A 17888-nucleotide genomic window follows, 5' to 3' on the forward strand; every position below is an offset into this window, starting at 1 on the left:
GAGGCTCTCTAAGTCAGCAGAACAACCAGCCTCGTGGGACAGTTAAGTGCAGTTGTAGCATCCAAGAGCAGACATGCCAGCAGACCACAAGTGGAGGATGTTTGCTGGCACGCAGCATCACTGGTGCTTTGTGTGTGCTACAAGGACTGTGGGAAGTGAGGTGAAAGCCAAAGCAGACTGGCAGCTGCTGTGTCTGCAGTAGGGTCACAGCTGTACTGCAATTGCGTCCCCTCTCATCTTTTGCTGGTGCCAGGTAGGATGAATCAGGTCCATGTCTTCATGAGATGAGAAACTGGAGTAATAAGTCTTCATTATTCTCTTTATAATGGTAGATAAGAGTTCAAACCATTCTTCCTGCTCTCTTCGTGAATTTTCCAGCACCTAAAAGTGATACTGCTCTTTGCTCAACAATTAAATGTCACTGTGTGTATGTGTGTGCTTGTGGAAGAAACAGTGGTTTCTTTGTGGAAAAGAAGGTTTTCGGACAGTTCTGATCTTTTTCAATTAAGATTTAGGGCAGCATTTGGTTATCTGCTTTTTAATTTGACACAGTATAGGGATATATATGATATACATTCAATACACACTCTGTTCATAGTGCAATGGCACAGAAAATTTGATTTCAGTTTATTATTCTAGAAAATCTGTGCAGGGTTTTTGTTTCCAGAAAGAAAATTGAGATTTCTTCCAAATTGTATTTAGGAGAAATAAAAAGGCTCCATGTGTTTCAAAAGCTTATTGCATTCTCTGTTTGTTTTTTACTTCTGTCTTTTGTAGGCATTTTTTCAGTGATTCATCCTCTTTAAGGGTTATAATTTATTGTTTTTACATATAACTCTCTTTTCTGCTGTCCTCAGTGTGTGTCAAGGAATGTCAAGACAAAAAGCATTTTGTCTGCATGATGCTTTTGACAATGACACTCAAGCTGAGATTTTCTCAGAATTGCTTACAAAGAGAGGTTATAAGGAAAATCAAAGCTATATGTGGAGTTTGTCACCTCATTTGTATTAGAATCATAGAATGGCTTGGGTTGGAAGGGACCTTAAATATCATATGGTTCCAACCCACCTGATCATGAGCAGGGGCATCTTTCACTAGGCCACGTTGCTCAAAGCCCCATCCAACCCAGCCTTGAATACTTCCAGGGATGGGGCATCAGCAGTTTCTCTGGGCAGTCTGTTCCAGTGCCTCATGACCCTCACAGTAAAGAAATTCTTCCTAATATCCAATTTAAACCCACTCTCAGTTTGAAGCCATTCCCCTTCGTCCTGTCGCTGCATGCTCTTGTAAATAGTCTCTCTCCATCTGTCTTGTAGGCCAATTCAAGTACTCAAAGCCTGGAATTAGGTCACTTAGCTTTCTACATACTTGTTGTAATGCAATTCTCTTTCTCCCTCTATTCAGCATTTCATTTGGACCCCTCTCAACGTGTGCTTGGACATATGTTCATGTTATAAAATGACACAGAGGCCTCATATGAAGACCAGGTGAAGCCACCTTTTGCACTTTTCATATACCTCCACACTGATCACCTGTTCCATACTCTGAAAAAATGCCTTGGGAAAATATGATCACCTCAGCATTAAATAAATCAGGAAAGAGAAAACGGATATGCTGAAACATGTATAATATTTCACAAATGTAGTACAGGAATCATACATGCTTCCTGCAGGTATATTAACCTTAGTTTTATTTGAACCTATATATAGCCTCCAATCACTCTTGCACCCAGCATAGAGCAGTGCTGCTTCCCAATTTAGGTCTTTAAGTAATCTATAACTAGAAGTGCTCTTAGTTATTTTTTATATCTCAAAGAGCATCAGTGGTGAAAACAGCCCATTATCATCAGAGGTCTGTATACATCTCTGCAGCTTGTTAGAACAAGTTTTTCTACTTCAAGAAGATAAATGTGGTACAGGCTAGCTTATTTATTACAGTAACATAAGAGAAGACAAGTTAGGATTTCAGGCATCCTTTTATGTCAGAAATGGTCAAATCTTTTGCTAATAAGCAGCAAAGTACTGCTGGTATTTGCCTTAAAACCGTTCTCCAAGCTTTTTTTTCTGTGTGCTTTTAAGCCGTGGTGCTCAGAATGCTGTCGCTGTCAGGCACCTATGCACAGGGTAGCCAAGCGGTACACTGAGCCATATACTTGTGAAGAAGTTGTGAAAGGGTATCCTATCCAGTGGTAGTGTGACTTAGAGATTATTCAGCATGGCCTAGAAAACTCCTTGGAGAAACTCTTTTGCAGTTCTCAAGAAATATGAAGGTAGAAAGTTGAATGAATCTTGTATGAGTGTGCAAGATGATTATTTCACAGTAGCTCAGGCCTGCAGATTAAATGAAGGGAAATAAGTTGTTGTAGGACTGTTTATCAAATCTTTGCATTTGTTTTTCTCAAAGCTGAAGTTGTGCAGCAAAATGACAGGAATTCTGAGTACAGTTGGCTGAGAAATGGTTCTTCTGTTTGAATATTTAGGATTTTACCTCTATGTGAAGATAATATTTCTTGTTTAGTCCACTTAACTATTTGAAATCAGCAGAGGAAGGTCTTCCCCTCTCTGACAGCTTCTATTTCATAAGACCATCCCTTAAGTATATAGGTATTGATAGGCAAATGGTTCCAGGAGAATCTAGCGCATGAGACTAATGTTAGAACATCAAGTAGCTGAAAGATGGAACATGAGGTTAAAATGTGTTAAAAGAACAACTTAGTGGTCTGATTGAGCAGGTATATGGCCACTGATTAACCCCTCAGGTGCTGGGATTTTGGCTAGCATTGGGTTGCATATGTGTGCACTCTTCATTGTTAAGTCTGATACATAAAAACTGATCTGATTAAAAAAAAGGGAGGGGAGGAGAGGCTAGATTAAGAGAGAAACAACATAATTGCTCAGAAAATGGCCAGCCACTGCTATATCTGATGTGTGTTTGATATTTGATATGTAGTCTCATGGATGTAATAGTTATCTTTCCTTTGTACGAAGTATCATGACATTTGGTTTAAACTGTGTGTATATGGACACAAATAAGATAATTAATTAATTGGCATATGCCCTGTTGTGATCTCACTCCAGCTATCACCAGCCATCCTTTAAGGCAGCTGTGAAGTACAGCAGAGTTTTAGTTCCAGTAAAGTTATGCTTGATGAGAAATCAAACCATGTATTTAATAAATCAAGGGTTCTGTGAGACAAAGGTGATATTTCCTGATTAGAGGAAGAAGATACTGTCCCATGTCTCTCCAGTCTCAGTGGGACCAGTGACACTTATCCATGTTGCCCTTCAAAGCCTCACTATCACACTTGGACTTGAATAGTGCAGTCTGGGATATCTCAGGTCTTCAAAACTTCTGAGTTCAGGTCAGATGTCTGCAGGGTTGAGGGGCTGCAAACAGCTGGGAAGGGAAGAGAATAGGAAAGACATAAGCACACAGTTTTTGTTGTCAGTACTCATCTGATAAAATACAGGCAGGAGACATTTAATCAGGTTTTCACTGATTCAATTGTAGGAGTAAATTTGCAGCATGTAGCATTGACTCCCCTCCACCCCGCCTTCTGCATAGAGAATTGAATGTTATTTGAAAGTGTGAAATTGTGGTGAATTGCTGTTGTTTTGCTTGCTCCTTCACACTGTTTCCAATGCCTGTTTTTTTGATCGTCCTTAAGTATGTTCATTGGCATTTCTTTTCTGCTGGCTACTGGAAATGGGTTGTCTTGTTTTGGCTTTTGTGCATAGCAGTAGTGAGAAGCAAGAAATCAGGGGCATTTTCTAGTTTGGTTTTGAGAACAGAGGTACTTGTCAGTGCCTTTTGAAGAGTGTACCTATTTAAATTATAAATTTCTGGAATATATTGAAGAGGAATTCTGGATCTTTCCCCAGATAGGAATTGTATAATTGGATCTTGTCTCCTGATTTTGTGAGAAAGTTTCAGCTGCTTTGCTTTTTGTTGGATAATCTCCAGTCTAAGAATGAATTCAGTTAAATGAAATTTCTGCAGGGGGAGGGACACTAGAGAGGGAAACTACATTTCTCTCCAAGTTAGAGATGGCCCGAAATACACAGTGTTGATCCTGTTTCAAATGTTTTAGATTTATTGTCTGGTTTTCAGGACTTTGTTTGAGCCCTTCCAGAAACAGGTGTCAGGTGAGGTGGAATCTGAATTGCACAACTTTTTGCTTGCAGTCGATGTGCCAAGTTAGCGCTGAAATTACTGCCTTAGTTTTTGTATTAGTGGTAGCTACAGAAATGTGCATCCTGCTTGAGAACAGGTAGACTGAAAAACTACTGAGCACATGCTTTGAAAATTTTATGAATGATGAAAACTTTTAGTAAAGCCACATTGATTTATCTTTGCACTCCAGAAACAGTAGAACATAGAAATCATGTAAAAAACTGGATTTACTTTATTTGCTTCTCTATACACTGAAGTCAGTTAACTTGTTTTCTGGTTACATGGTGGCAGCAGAAAAGGATTGTTAATCAGACACATGAAAAATATACAGAGATTTTTTTCCTTCCTCTGAATTCCTTACTCTCATAGTGACTGAGGTAAAAGAGAATATTTATTGAATAAGTAATTTTTTTTTCACACAAGTGTTTCCTGTTTGTGAGGAAGTTCTGTTATCCCACAGTAACTTATATGAAACAAATTTATTTAGTTAAAGTGGGTGATGATAACAGAGTTAATATGATCAAACAGTTTCTTGCTTCCATTTCTGATATATTTTCACATCCAATTTGCTTGCTGTACTATGAGATATCATAAAGGATTACAGCAGGACAAATACCTAGTTCCATTTATCCTTTAATTGTTTTTTTTAATGCAAAATAATGTACTCACATAAAATATCCATTTATTTATATTTGGTGCCAGAGGCTAATTCAATGAACCTGGGATGTATTATTGAAAAACAATGGTGTTCACCACACTTTTTTGCTCTGTTAGCTGTTTTTCAGATTCTTTGATGGGCCACTAAGAGTTTATTAATGTTAGTAAATAATTAAGAAGGGATAATTGACTAATTTTTGCGCAATGACACCAGAATGACGCTTTTTTTTTTTCCGAAAACATCATTGTTCTGTTTTTAATGCACTGCAGAATGTGAAGCCTGCACACCCTTATGAATCATGGATAACTCATTTGTGCCAGGGTTTCACTGACAGTGACCCAAACCCTCCTCTTGTTAAATGAAGAGGAATAAATAGATATGCTGTCTCATTCTACTAACTAAGAAGGGGGAAAAAGGAGCAACCTTTATTCTGTCTTTTCTTCTTGTCATCATTTGTAGTATCTTCTCAGTCCCTGTAAAAGCCATTCGGTTCTATCCTCCGGGGTAAGTAATTCTTTTCACTTGGTCCCTTGTGAAGATGGAGATTGACACCTGTGCAATGGGGCTCTTGTCAGCAAGATTTGCTCTCTCCCTTGCTCCTCTTTTACACCTGATATTATGAGTTGCTGTGAACAGCAGCAAGGTGAAAAGTCCTCGCTAATGAATTATTTCCAAGGAATGAGCAAGGGTGAGGATCTGCAGGACTCCTCACCCACTCATCTTTATTTTCACCAGGAAACCAGACTGTTGTCGTTTCTTCACCTCATTTGCTCTTTTGAAGAACCCTCCTGAACTCTTGTCTGTTTCAGGTCTTGGAATCCATTTGCTTTGGATTTTATATTTTAATGAGACTGTTCTACTTCAGGCATTCTTCACACTTTAGCTGTTGTCCCTCATTCAAAAGCAACTCCTATAGTAGTAAAAATAACCATTCATTTCCTTTCTCCTTTTCCTATTTGGTCTTCAAAACTCCTCTCAGGATTGCTTTGGAAAACTTAGATTTTTGCTTTTCTCCACTACTTCTGTTACAGTAACATCTGGAAGCTCCAATCAAGATCAGAACACTGTGTGCAATGCTCAGAGCAAAAAAATAAAGTGTCACTTCACAGACTAAGCAGAGAAGAGAGACAGAGTTAAGCAGGAGACAAAGATGGCAGGAGGTGATAAAACTTCTCTAAGTATCAGTAGGAAAGCGAAGAGTAGAGCCCACCTTTTTGAATTTCTACTTGAGTCTGTCCACGAGATCACTCTGCTTCTCTAAGTAACACTATTGTGGCTGGAGAGACGTGCAAACTCAAAGCAATTCAGAAAATAGAAGTCTGGCTGTGTACAGCCACCCAACACATACGCATAGATAAGATGGGCAAAAAGAGAAAAAAAGTTTGTATCTCTCTTTCTGATGTGAAATAATGCACAAAACTTACAACCTTAATCCAGAGTTGTGCAGAAAGCCTTGTGTGAAGAGCACATTATGTTATGGAACCTGTGTGTTCAGTACAGACCCCTGGAAAGATGGTGTTTGTATGGGTGCCTCAATTGTTTTGGTGGTGGTTCTTGAACAATTCTGGCCATCTTGGTGCAGTACTCAGTGCTTATGCAGATTTCCCATCACATGTGTTGCATTTCTTCTTGAAAAATAAATTCTCTGAAGAATATTGCTTATGGAATGGAAAGAAGTAAAACTTTTGAAATAATCCTATCCAGTTAGTGGTTGTACAGCCCGTGCTTTGCATCTGAAGTGTTTCTGAGCATCCCATGGTGTACCCTCCAAAACCTGAAAGTTCAAAACATGCACTATGCATTCAAGTATCCATTAATGCATTCAAGGAGTGAAGATCCTGAGAACTGGCTCAGTTGATCAGAGAATGGTGTTAATAACGCCAAGACTGTGAATTTGATCCCTGTATGGGCCATTGCCTTAAGAGCTGGACTTGATGATCCTTGTGGGTCCCTTCCCATTCAGAATATTCTGTTATTGTCTCTTTACTGAAAAGTGTAGAAAAATCTATTGATACCAGTGAAGAGAGTATTTCCTACAATTCCTTTCCAAAATTCTATGGTTTTGAGACTTAATATTCAGTTTAGGAATGGTTTGTAGTGGGGGTCCAAAAACTACATGATCCCAGTATGGGGTATAAACTGGAATAATTTATTGAACGTGAGAACACAATTTAAGGGTCTTGGGGGCAGGACATGTTAATGAGGAGGACAAACTCTGTTAATTAGGGAGTTACACAAGTTTTACTGCAGTTTAGCCAATAGGTTAATATTTCTCTCAACCAATATTACATAGGGGGAAAGGGATTAAAGGGGTTTAGAAATGGTCTCATAAAATAATTTCAAAAGTCCTTTCTTGTTTCTGCTGGAGCCAGGCTTAATCCACAAGGTTGAACTTTTACAGGTCTTGTGAGAAGGGTCCAGATCCTTCAGATCACAGGATTTTTGTCAACCCTTGTTGCCCAAGGTTTATGGCTCTTTTCTGCAGATATTATATTTTTGGGATCCTACAGTTTGTCATTTTCACTTAAGTCCAGTCATCATTAAACATATTTATCTTTCTTGCCAGCACTGAATGACAGTGTAAGATTTCATTCTGAACAAGCAACTCTGCATTCCTTTTAGCTAAAAGAAACATAGTGCTAAACTGTTATTTCCCTGCTTTCCAGTAAAAATGTCTATAGCATTTCTCTAAATCATCTTTCTCTAAGTTTCTATAAATTTAGCATAGTAGAGTAAAAGTGAATTTAGTAAAGAGTAAAAAGCACATCCATAGCATTGTTTCAAAAATGTGTTCTCTATTTCAATGGTGTTTTTAGTTCAGTTTGTAACAATAATGCATGATGCAAGAATAATGTGAGAGTTAAAAGACAAAACTCATTTGGTTGTAAGCAAAAAAATTCCGAGAAGTTTATTGCTTTGCTTTAATCTGTCTTATTTCATTAATGGAAGCATAGGATTTATAACAATAAATAAAAAAAGGAAATTTTTAATACATTAAAACACAAAGTCTTTGTTAGTGGAACAAAGTAATTTTGAAGGTAAGGGAATCAGTGTACTTATAATTAGAAGTTTTCCTGCAGTTCTGTCCATGTGGATATAAGTGCCCCCATGTAGCACAAAGGGCCTTTTTAGGGAATGCCACTCCTTTCCACACTTTCCCCAGGACCACTGTGTCAGTCTCTTCTTCTTTGCTGTGCTGACAAATTGCTTTCTGCCAATGCTGCCTCCAGAGCTTGAACAGCGCCAAGATGACCAAGGAAAGGACTTTCCACATTTGCTGTCAGATCTTTCCAGTCCCAGTTCAAGCCTTCCCAGAGCCTTCTGTCAAGGCTTGTCTTATTCTTAAAATTCTTTATCCTTGAATCTTTCCCTTAGAGAAATACACTCTAAACATCCTCTAAAGAATTATGACTGTCACACACCCATGCCTGATCCAAGTCCACTGAAGCCAGAGGTGGAATTTACTTTCAATTTTAAGGAGTATTTGAACATAATACATTCAGTTATTATGTTTTAAATTGATGGTTCACAGTTACTGCTTATGCTACAGTCCTGAGGTATCCAAAAACCTATGACATATTACATTACAGTTATTCCATAGAAATATATTTTATAGCGAGGTGGCTCAGAATTCTCATTTTCAATTGCAAAACACTGGAATAATTTGTGAAAATGTTTTTTCCTTAAATATTTTATGACAAAACACACTGCAATCATGAGCAAAGTCTGATGGAAAAAGTGGTAGCATAACCCAAGTCCTTGTTTTGAAAGGAGGTTTGAAACGAAGATATAATGTGAGTTTGGCTTTTCGTTGTAATTTTTGAACCTGCTTTATTTGTGTTTAAACCTTCATTTGATATCAGAGACTGGCTTTGTTAGGTTCAACACCTGCACAAATGGAAATGAAAGGCAGCCAGGAGCATCACTGGTCAAAACCATCTTGTTTTGACTCTGACAGGTGCATGGAAAGAGAAAGAAATGTGTCTGAAGGAGAAACAAAACACAACTCAACTTACAAAAGGCAGGAAAATTATTCTGTTTAGGCTGCTGAATTTGCTACAAAAGTTTCGTAGTGACTCTGAGTGTAAAGTAGCAAAATATAATGCTTATATCTAAGGGGTGAGAAGAGGTGGAATAAGAGGCAATTGGAAATGAAAAGGAAGACATTCTAGTAAAGAGTAGTTAAGGTTTTGGAATCAGGTATGGAATAGGATGCCAAAAAATGAACTTGCCAAAGGTGCATAGCAGTGAATAATCTGCTAACATTCTCTAGGATATACAAAGTTACCTTAACATTTTCCCCCTGAACAAAGGAAATTCAGGGGAGATTATACACATGGCAATTTACTAGTAAAAGCAGAAACCTAGTGATTAGACAAAAGGTAAAATGTAGTTCATTTGATGGGGGGAAAAAATAGGAGAAGGATCTATGTATGCTGGTTGATTGAGATGACTGCGACTGCATTTGCTGCTAAGATGCGGTGATGAAGGCAGGAACTTTGGTCTTAGTATGGATGAAGTGAGATATTTCTGGAGAGAAGGGTGTATTAATGTCACTGCAAATTACTGTTAGACTTCATTTGCTATCAGGCATGATATCAAGTCTTTCAGTAAAAAATTAATTTTACAGGAACTATAGATCTATCAGACTCTTTAGATCGGGGGACAGGAAGGCAACAGCTTCCTAAAAGGAACCTGAAGAATTTTCCTTGTTAAGTCTTGTAAAACAGAAGCTGAGAGCATGCTTTCTAGAAATGCATTTAAAAATTTCATTTAAAAGGAAAGATTAAACCAAATAAGAATGAAATTACTTTTAAGAAATTTAAATTAGATATAAGAAACTTCCAACCATCAAAGCACAATGATTCTAGAATAGCAACTTAATAGAAGAATTCTGAGCCCACAATAAATTATTTTTTGAGTTGAATTTTAAGCCATTTATGAACAAATTTTCTGACCTGATTGCTTCTGGTATCAGAAGAGTCAAATTAATGGTGTAAGATTTAATTTTCAGTTCCTCTCACTTCTACAGAAGTATAAAAACTTGTGCATAAATATTGAATTTGTTTGATTGAAAACTGCATTCTTATTTGAATGAGACCACATAAGGTATTTTTGCTAACTCATTCCAGTATCTGTGACACTGTATTGCTAGTTTTCATCTTTTTAACTTGTCTGTTGAAGGGTTAATGTTCTGATGTGAATCTTAGAAAAGCCCAACATCAGGCTATCCTTTTCACACCCCTTGTTTGACAGTTTTAGCTAGAGCTGCTGTGTAATAGGTGTGAATGAGGGTCTCCAAATTTCTATAGTCTCCTGAGTGATACTGATCTCATAACTCCCTGTAAAATGGTTGTTGCTTCCTTCATTAAGTAATCCGGGCTTTACTTAATCAGTAGGGTTAGAACCTTAAATGAGTAAATAGTAGAAGGTGAAAGGCTAATGCTGCTGCTCATAATGCATGTCATAACTCCTTTGGAAAGGGGACAGAGAGCTGTACTGTTTGTTATTAAACTACAAATTAAGGCAGATTTGGAGGAAGAAAAAAACAATGTTCAATGAGGCACTGGTGCTATTTTCATGGACCCTCATATTAGTCTCCAAATGAGTCCTTGCTTGCGATTGTGTCTGAGCATTTCCACTGTCTATGGCCCCAAATTATGTTCAGTGTTGTTTTTCTCCTTCTCACTCTCATTTCTAATTCTCCCTCCCTGCTAGGTGTTTACAAGGACTTCTCTCTCTTGCAGCATATTGTTCTTATAAGGCTATGAGGAATACTGTCCTCTTCAATTACAAGTGTAGCCTGAGTATCATGAAACAATGAACTAGGATGAACTCTCTGATTAATATCTTGAGCACATTCTCTCCTGTTGCTGGCCTTGTTGACTTTACTTTTTCACAATGCAGGAAACATGTCTAGTTATTTATAGGAGTGAAAACTATGTGCATTCTCAGTAATTTGCAATTTAAATATATGCTGATGATAACATCCCTTCAAGATTATCAATATACTTCACTCACCACGTCAGATTTAAACTTTTGCAAGAATCTGAAAAAAGGTTCTGGGTAGATCTTTCGTGGGATGTTCCACGAGGCAATGCTGTTCTTCTCACATTGGGCTAAATGAAGTCTAAAGATATGGATTCTGCCATTGTACACAAAGTTAAGATTGCTCAGCTTTCCTGTTTTTTAGAGAAAACAGTTTTGTGTTTTTGCCCTGTGATTTGCAGAGGTCAAGTCGTGAGATCTTTTATCTTTAACAGCGCTTTTGTCTTTGCCTTGGAGAATAGTTCGTTATTGCAGGACCTAACATCAGATAGAGGGAATGCCTACTTCATTTGGCTCATCAAAGGGAATTTACCTGAGAAATGAAGGGAATCTGAAGGGAATCAGCAGAACAAATAATCAAGCAACATACTGAACAAATGAAACAATATGCTTCATAAATCTGTGTCAGAAAAGTTCTTTTTCCCCATCTATCATGTCCAAACTGTAGAGTGGCTAAAATTGCCTGTTTATAAATCTGGTGGATTCCTTAAGTTGAATCAAAGCTCATTAAGTCTGATCTGAGTTCATAACAGTTTACTAAATCTGAATATACCAATATCACAGGGTTCAACAAGCTAACTGGTTTTGAAAATTTTGCTCAGTTTACTAGCTTATAGCAACACTACAAATGCAATAATATTCCCTGCAAGTATGAATTAAGGATACAGTACACATATAAATTCAACAGACATATTTCAGTTGATAATCATTGTTACTATATTAGCACACTGTTTGTTCAACTTTGCCTGAAAAGTGGCCGATTAACAACAGCCTTATACTGTCATTAACTTGCTGATAGCGGGGCTTTTCAGTGTTTTCCTCCTTTCTCTCAGGAAATCATATTCTCTTTTACAGTGGTCTTTAATTTCTGTGAACTCAGTGGTTTATGTGCTTGTTAAAACAGCTACTGTCTTAGCAATTTAATTTACTAGGCACAAAAGAAAAATTCTCGAAACTACTTTAAACCGTCTCTGACTATCCCTTCAGTTGATGGAGCCTGGGTAGGACTTGGACCTACTCAAACTGTACCCATGTAAAAAAAAATTACTATGCGATAAAGTTATAAGTTTATCCTGGACTTTACACAAACTAATCAACAAACTGAGTTAGCCTGTGATTTTCTTTTTTTTTTTTTTTTTTTTTTTTTTTTTTTTTTTTTTAGCGTGACTTTGTTCTGTAGTGTGCCAATAATTCCGGGCTGGTATAATATTTCCAGATATTTTTAGAGGGGCAACTTACAATGAGGATTTCTCAGAAAAACATGAAGATCTGAGAATGACATAGGTGCAGCAATTAACACTAAATTATTTACATGACCTTTTAAACAGGTGTGATATAGTAAGTTCACACATCATACCTTATATATTACAAGTGTTTATAGTGTTTTTACTTTCCTTATAGATTTTTCTGCATTGGTGAATATATAAGATCTGACAGAATGCAGTAGCCTGACCACAAATGTTTAGTTCTAAGTTGTTCATTTGATATCCCTGCAGTAGTTGGATGGATGCTTGACAAGGCACAAGATATTTGTAGGTTTAACATATTTTCTCTGTAGTAGCACTGATTTTCACTCCATCCTCCCAGAGTGCAGATGCCAAAGTGAATTTGGTGGTACTGAAGTTTCAGCAAAAGGCAAAGAGGGACAATTGTTGTCTTCAAGTCAGGTGAACACACTCATAGATATCAGTTGCTAGAAAGGTAACAATATTGAGGTGTCCCTAGTGGACAAAAAACTTATTACCACCACTGTAATATATTTGCATTTCATTTGTGATCTTTGACTAATTCTAGTTTTGTTACCAGTATTTATTTATTCTGCCCATTGGCATGGCGTTTCCTGAGACTAGTGGTCATGTCTCTATTACTTCTGCTGCATTTCTTTGTAGTTTAAGCCTACTCCTAAATTACATGGAAATGTTAAAAATGTTAAAATATCAGTGCTAGCTAACAAAGTTCTGCCTTCCATAATATGCTTCAGGAATAATACAGTTGGCTGAATACAGCACAACTTTCCCGAAGTTCTTTTGTTTTGAGAAATATTTCAGGGCTGTAGCTTGAATTACCTGTTACTGAATTTATTTGGGGAAGATGTTAGACTTTAGTAACTGTAACATTAAGACAAATTAAAATACCATTTTAAGATAGCTTGTTAACTCCTTTAAAGGCTAGGAACTAACTTGCTTTAATCACTGCATTCTAAAGGCTTAAATAATTCATACTAAACTTAGTTTTTGTCACAGTGAAGTTGATTGCTAGTGTTCTACTGGAAAAGAAGTGTGTAAAATTAACAGGAAAAAAGAACACACTGCCACATCAATTGCAAAACTGAAGTATTCATAGGATGTATTATCTTAGGAATGATTTACAAAGCAAGTGCATTCACTTAAAAAATGAATCGGATTCTCAGCTATCTTACAGCTATTCTGCATGTTCTAAGCTAACTCTATACAATTTTGCTAAAATCAGTGCAAATACAGTATCATGTATCTGCAGGGCTCTTATGTGATTAATATTGTGTAAAGTAATAGGGGATAAATAAAAGCTGTCTCTATGGCTCTTCTCTACATCCTTCCACTGAGAGTTGAGTTCTGCTGTCCACTGTATTGATGTGGAAATTGGCCCTGAGTATACTGCATACCTATGAATAATTTGAAAAAATGAATTAGAAAAAAATTAGAGATTATTTATGTTCAAAGAGGGGGCTAAATTCATTCAAGAAGTTGTTTGTTGCCAATTAATTACCTACCAATAATTAGAATAATAAATTTGAGCACAGTTGTAAGACTTGGCATTGACTTTCACCATCAGCTTATCTGGAAGCTGTACAAAATGCTATCATTAGTATTGGTAATAAATCTGTCATATTAGGTAAAAATGGATAAAAAGGCTGAGAAGCCTTGAAAATATAATTTGACTGAGCAGAAGTCTTTACACTTTATAAATATGATCATTGGAATTATTCATGTGAATTGATCAGCTCAGACTTCAACACAATGTTATAAAACAGGAAACTTTTGCACTTAGTGAAACTCAGTGTTAAATTGGAGGTATAACTCTTCTTCATTGTAACACTTGCAATTTAAAAAAGAAGTGTATGTGCTGCCAGTAAAATTGTGGTAAAGCACTTCCAGCTGGAAGTTTAAACAAATCATCTGGTTATTAACTCTTCACTTTTGTATTCCTGTAACGCCGATATGAGATAGATCAATCCTTTTGATGCTAATTCATCTAGCCTATCCTAAAGACCTTGATTTGATTTGTTAGTCAACAAACTACTTAAAAGATGATAGAAAATATTGAAAAAAAAATTAAAAAAGAGAGAAATGCTAGTTACACAACTCTGAATATTACTTATCTCTTTTTAGAAATTTAAAATAGGAGTATTTTTTTTTATTTGAGTACTTCTCCAGGATGAAATTTGCCTGAAATGTGTTATGTAGTGCAGAAATATTTGTATGGAAAAAAAGTCTGATCATCTTTTGAAGCAACATACTTTTAACATGCTGTTGTTCTAAGTTGGCCTCAGCTGGCCGCACCAGAAGATTTTGTCAAAATAACACAATTTTAAAAAGACTTTGTTTTTTGTCAAGCACTAGAATTCAAGGTATTCAAATTTTTAGTTACTCAAGTTCAGTTGAGTGCTCTTGAAAACTTCATCAAATATTTTACAACCTCAATTAAAATAGAATGACTTGGAAGAAATATTGGAGACTTTCTCTTGAATTTTTATTTTGCACTGAATTATTTTTACAACAGTTTTTACATTAAATGCTGCTTTTATAATGTAGAGTCTAGATAAATTGCTGTTTTGTCAATATGCCATGATGTACTAAATTCAGGAATTCTAAGTGGTGGGGAACTACTATCTATCTATGTAGCTATATATCTTCCTTTCAAGAAGGAAACCCTAAAGGTGCAGGATCAGGCTGTCCCCATGTGCCAAAAGATGAGCCAGTGAGGAATAAGACCAGCCTGGCTGAACAGAGAACCTTGGCTGGAATCAGGAAAAAAGGTGAGTTTATTACCTCTGGGAGAAGAGAGAGGGTAACTCAGGAGAACTACAAGGATGCCATGAGGTTATACAGGGAGAAAATTAGAAGGGCAAAAGCCCAACCAGAACTTGATCTGGCTACTGCTGTAAAAAAACGATAAAAAAAAGTTCCTGTAAGTACACTGGCAACAAAAGGGGAGGGGATGGGGAAATAATGACAAAGACTGAGGAAAGGGCTGAGGTAACTAACACTTTCTTGCCTCATTTTTCAGTAGTAAGACCAGTTGTACTTCAGGTATCCAGCCCCCTGAGCTGGAGGACAGGGACAGGGAGCAGAATGAAGCCCCCATATTCCAATGGGAAGTGGCCAGCAACCTGTTACACCGCTTAGACACACAAAAGTCTATGGGTCAAATGGGATCCACCCAAGGGTACTGAGCGTACTGGTAGAAGTGCTCACTGAGCCACCATTTACCAGCAGATTGGGCTATATGGAGAGGTCCCAGTTGACTGGATTTTAGCCAGTGTGACACCCACGTTCCAGAAGTGCTGGAAGGACGAATACAGGGAACTACAGGCCTGTCAGCCTAACCTCAGTGCCCAGGAAAGTGATGGAGCAGATAATTTTCAGTGCCATCATGTGGCATGTACAGACTAAGGGGGGGATCAGGCATGGGTTCATGAAAGGCAGGTCCTACTTGACCAACCTGACCTCCTTCTATGACAAAGTGACCCGCTTAGTGGATGTGGGAAAGGCTTTAAATTTTGTCTGTCTGCCTGGACTTCAGTAAAACCTTTGACACTTTTCCCCAGTGTTCTCCTGGAGAAACTGGCTGCTTAGGGCTTGGATGGATGCATTGTTCACTTGGTGAAAAACTGGCTGGCTGGTTGGGCTCAGAGAGTGATGGTTAATGGAGTTATATCCAGCTGGCAGCCAGTCACCAGTGGTGTTCCCCAAGGCTCAGTATTGAGGCCAGTCCTGCTTAAGATCTTTATCAATGACCTGAACAACGAGATTAAGGGCACCCTCAGGTCAGTTTGCAGACCACACCAAACTGGATGGGAGTGTTAATCTGCTGGAGGATAGGAAGGCTCTACAAAGGGATTTAGAATCCAGAAAGGCTGGATTAATGGGCTGAGACTGACTGCATGAGGTCAACAAGGCCAAGTGCTGAGTCCTGTCCTTGGGCCACAACAGTCGTAGGGAGTGCTACAGACTGGGGACAGAGTGGTTGGAAACTGGCTTGGCAGAAAAGGACCTGGGGGGTGCTGGTTGACAGCAGCTGAACACGAGCCAGCGATGTGACCAAGTGGCCAAGAAGGCCAGTGGCATCCTGGCTTGGATTAGCAACAGTGTGGCCAGCAGGACCAGGGCAGTGATTGTCCCCCTGTACTTGGCACTGATGAGGCTGAACCTCGAGTCCTGTGTTCAGTTCTGGGTCCCTCGCTGCAAGAAAGACATTGAGATGCTGGAACATGTCCAGAGAAAGGCAATGGAACTCATGAGGGGTTTGGAGCACAGGTCCTATGAGGAGTGACTGAGGGAGTTGGGGTTTTTAAGCCTGGAGAAAAGGAGGTTGAGGGGAGATCTTATTGTTCTCTGCAACTGCCTGAAAGGTGGCTGTAGCAAGGTGGGGGTCAGTCTCTTGTCCCAAGTAACCGGGACAAGAGAAAATGGCCTCAAGTGGCCCCAGGGGAGGTTTAGATTTGAAATTAAGGAAGATTTCTTCACTGAAAGGGTTGTCAAGTATTGCAATGGAGTCTCCAAGGAAGTGGTGGAGTCACCATCCCTGGAGGTATTTAAAAGCCGTGTAGATGTAGCACTTAGTGACGTGGTTTGGTAGTGGACCTGGCAGTGTTGGGTTAATGGTTGGACTTCATGATGTTAGAGGCTTTTTCCAACCTAAATGTCAGGGTCTCTGCCAGTTGAGATACTGTTACTCAGTTAAACAGAACTGTGGAGAATCACACCAGCAAGGTCTCTTATGCTTGAACCAATCTTGCTTAATGTGTTGAACAACCTGAAAAATGGTTATAATAGCAGGACAACACAATAATGTAAAATGCTAAATGAAATTATATGCTAATGAACATAAAGTAGTGCATGTGAGAAGGGAAAGGGAACTGATGAAAAATTTCATTGTATGTATAGAGTAGAAAACTCTACATTATGAATTATCACTCATGGAAAAGATTCTGAAATCAAAGTAGATTTTTGGTAAGGTAAAAAGGTAAAAATCAAAGAGCCCTCTGGAAAACACTTTAGTAAAAGGGAAATTTAATTTAAGAATTGTTGGAAAATAGGGGCAGTGCAGAAAATGTGTTTCAAATGTATAAATCTATAATTTGTCTGAATATTGTATTTGTCCTGTCCTTGCCATCACATCTTAGGACACAGGGATACTGGAAATGAGTTTTTTAAAAGGTGGGGAGAGTAAACGAATGATCAGAGGAGTGGAAAAATGTCTGTATGGTGATTGACTAGATAGATCGAGTTTCTCTACCTTGGAAATAAAATAACCTAGAGAAGATAAGGTGGAGCAAATGAAATAATGAATTGCATGAAGAGAGTGAGTGCAGAACTGTCATTTCAGTATCTCTTAAAATATAAGAACTAAAGAATTTGTGTTTATATGTCCAAGCAAGTTTAAAACAAAGAGTAAGAAACACTTTTTTTCATACAAAAAATAATCAAACAATGTGAGACACTGCCACTAAATGTTGCAAAGGCCAAAAGTTTAACTGAGTTCAAAAAGGGATTAATGGCTACTTTTGTTTCATGAATTGTAAAAACATCCTGCTCAGACACAACTTCTGGCTGAGGAAGTATCTAAACCACTAATTGCCAGAAGATGGGAAGGAGGGGTTGCTAAGCTCTTGCCACAGTTCTTATAATCTTTCCTTATGCATCTCCTAATGGGCGTGTTGGGACCAGGATAATGGGCTAGACAGATTGTGTTGTTTTGTTTCTTTTTTTTTGGTCTGACCTATTATGGTTCTTTTTATTTTGTAGGT

General features: G+C 37.9%; 1 protein-coding gene across 2 annotated transcripts in view; it reads left to right on the forward strand.

Moving 5' to 3' along the window:
- INSC (INSC spindle orientation adaptor protein) overlaps positions 1-17888 on the forward strand; it is a 137656-nt gene that overhangs the window by 54688 nt on the left and 65080 nt on the right. The window lies entirely within an intron of this gene.

Source organism: Pseudopipra pipra, chromosome 6 (assembly GCF_036250125.1).
Source record: "Pseudopipra pipra isolate bDixPip1 chromosome 6, bDixPip1.hap1, whole genome shotgun sequence".
Classification (NCBI taxonomy): Eukaryota; Metazoa; Chordata; class Aves; order Passeriformes; family Pipridae; genus Pseudopipra; species Pseudopipra pipra.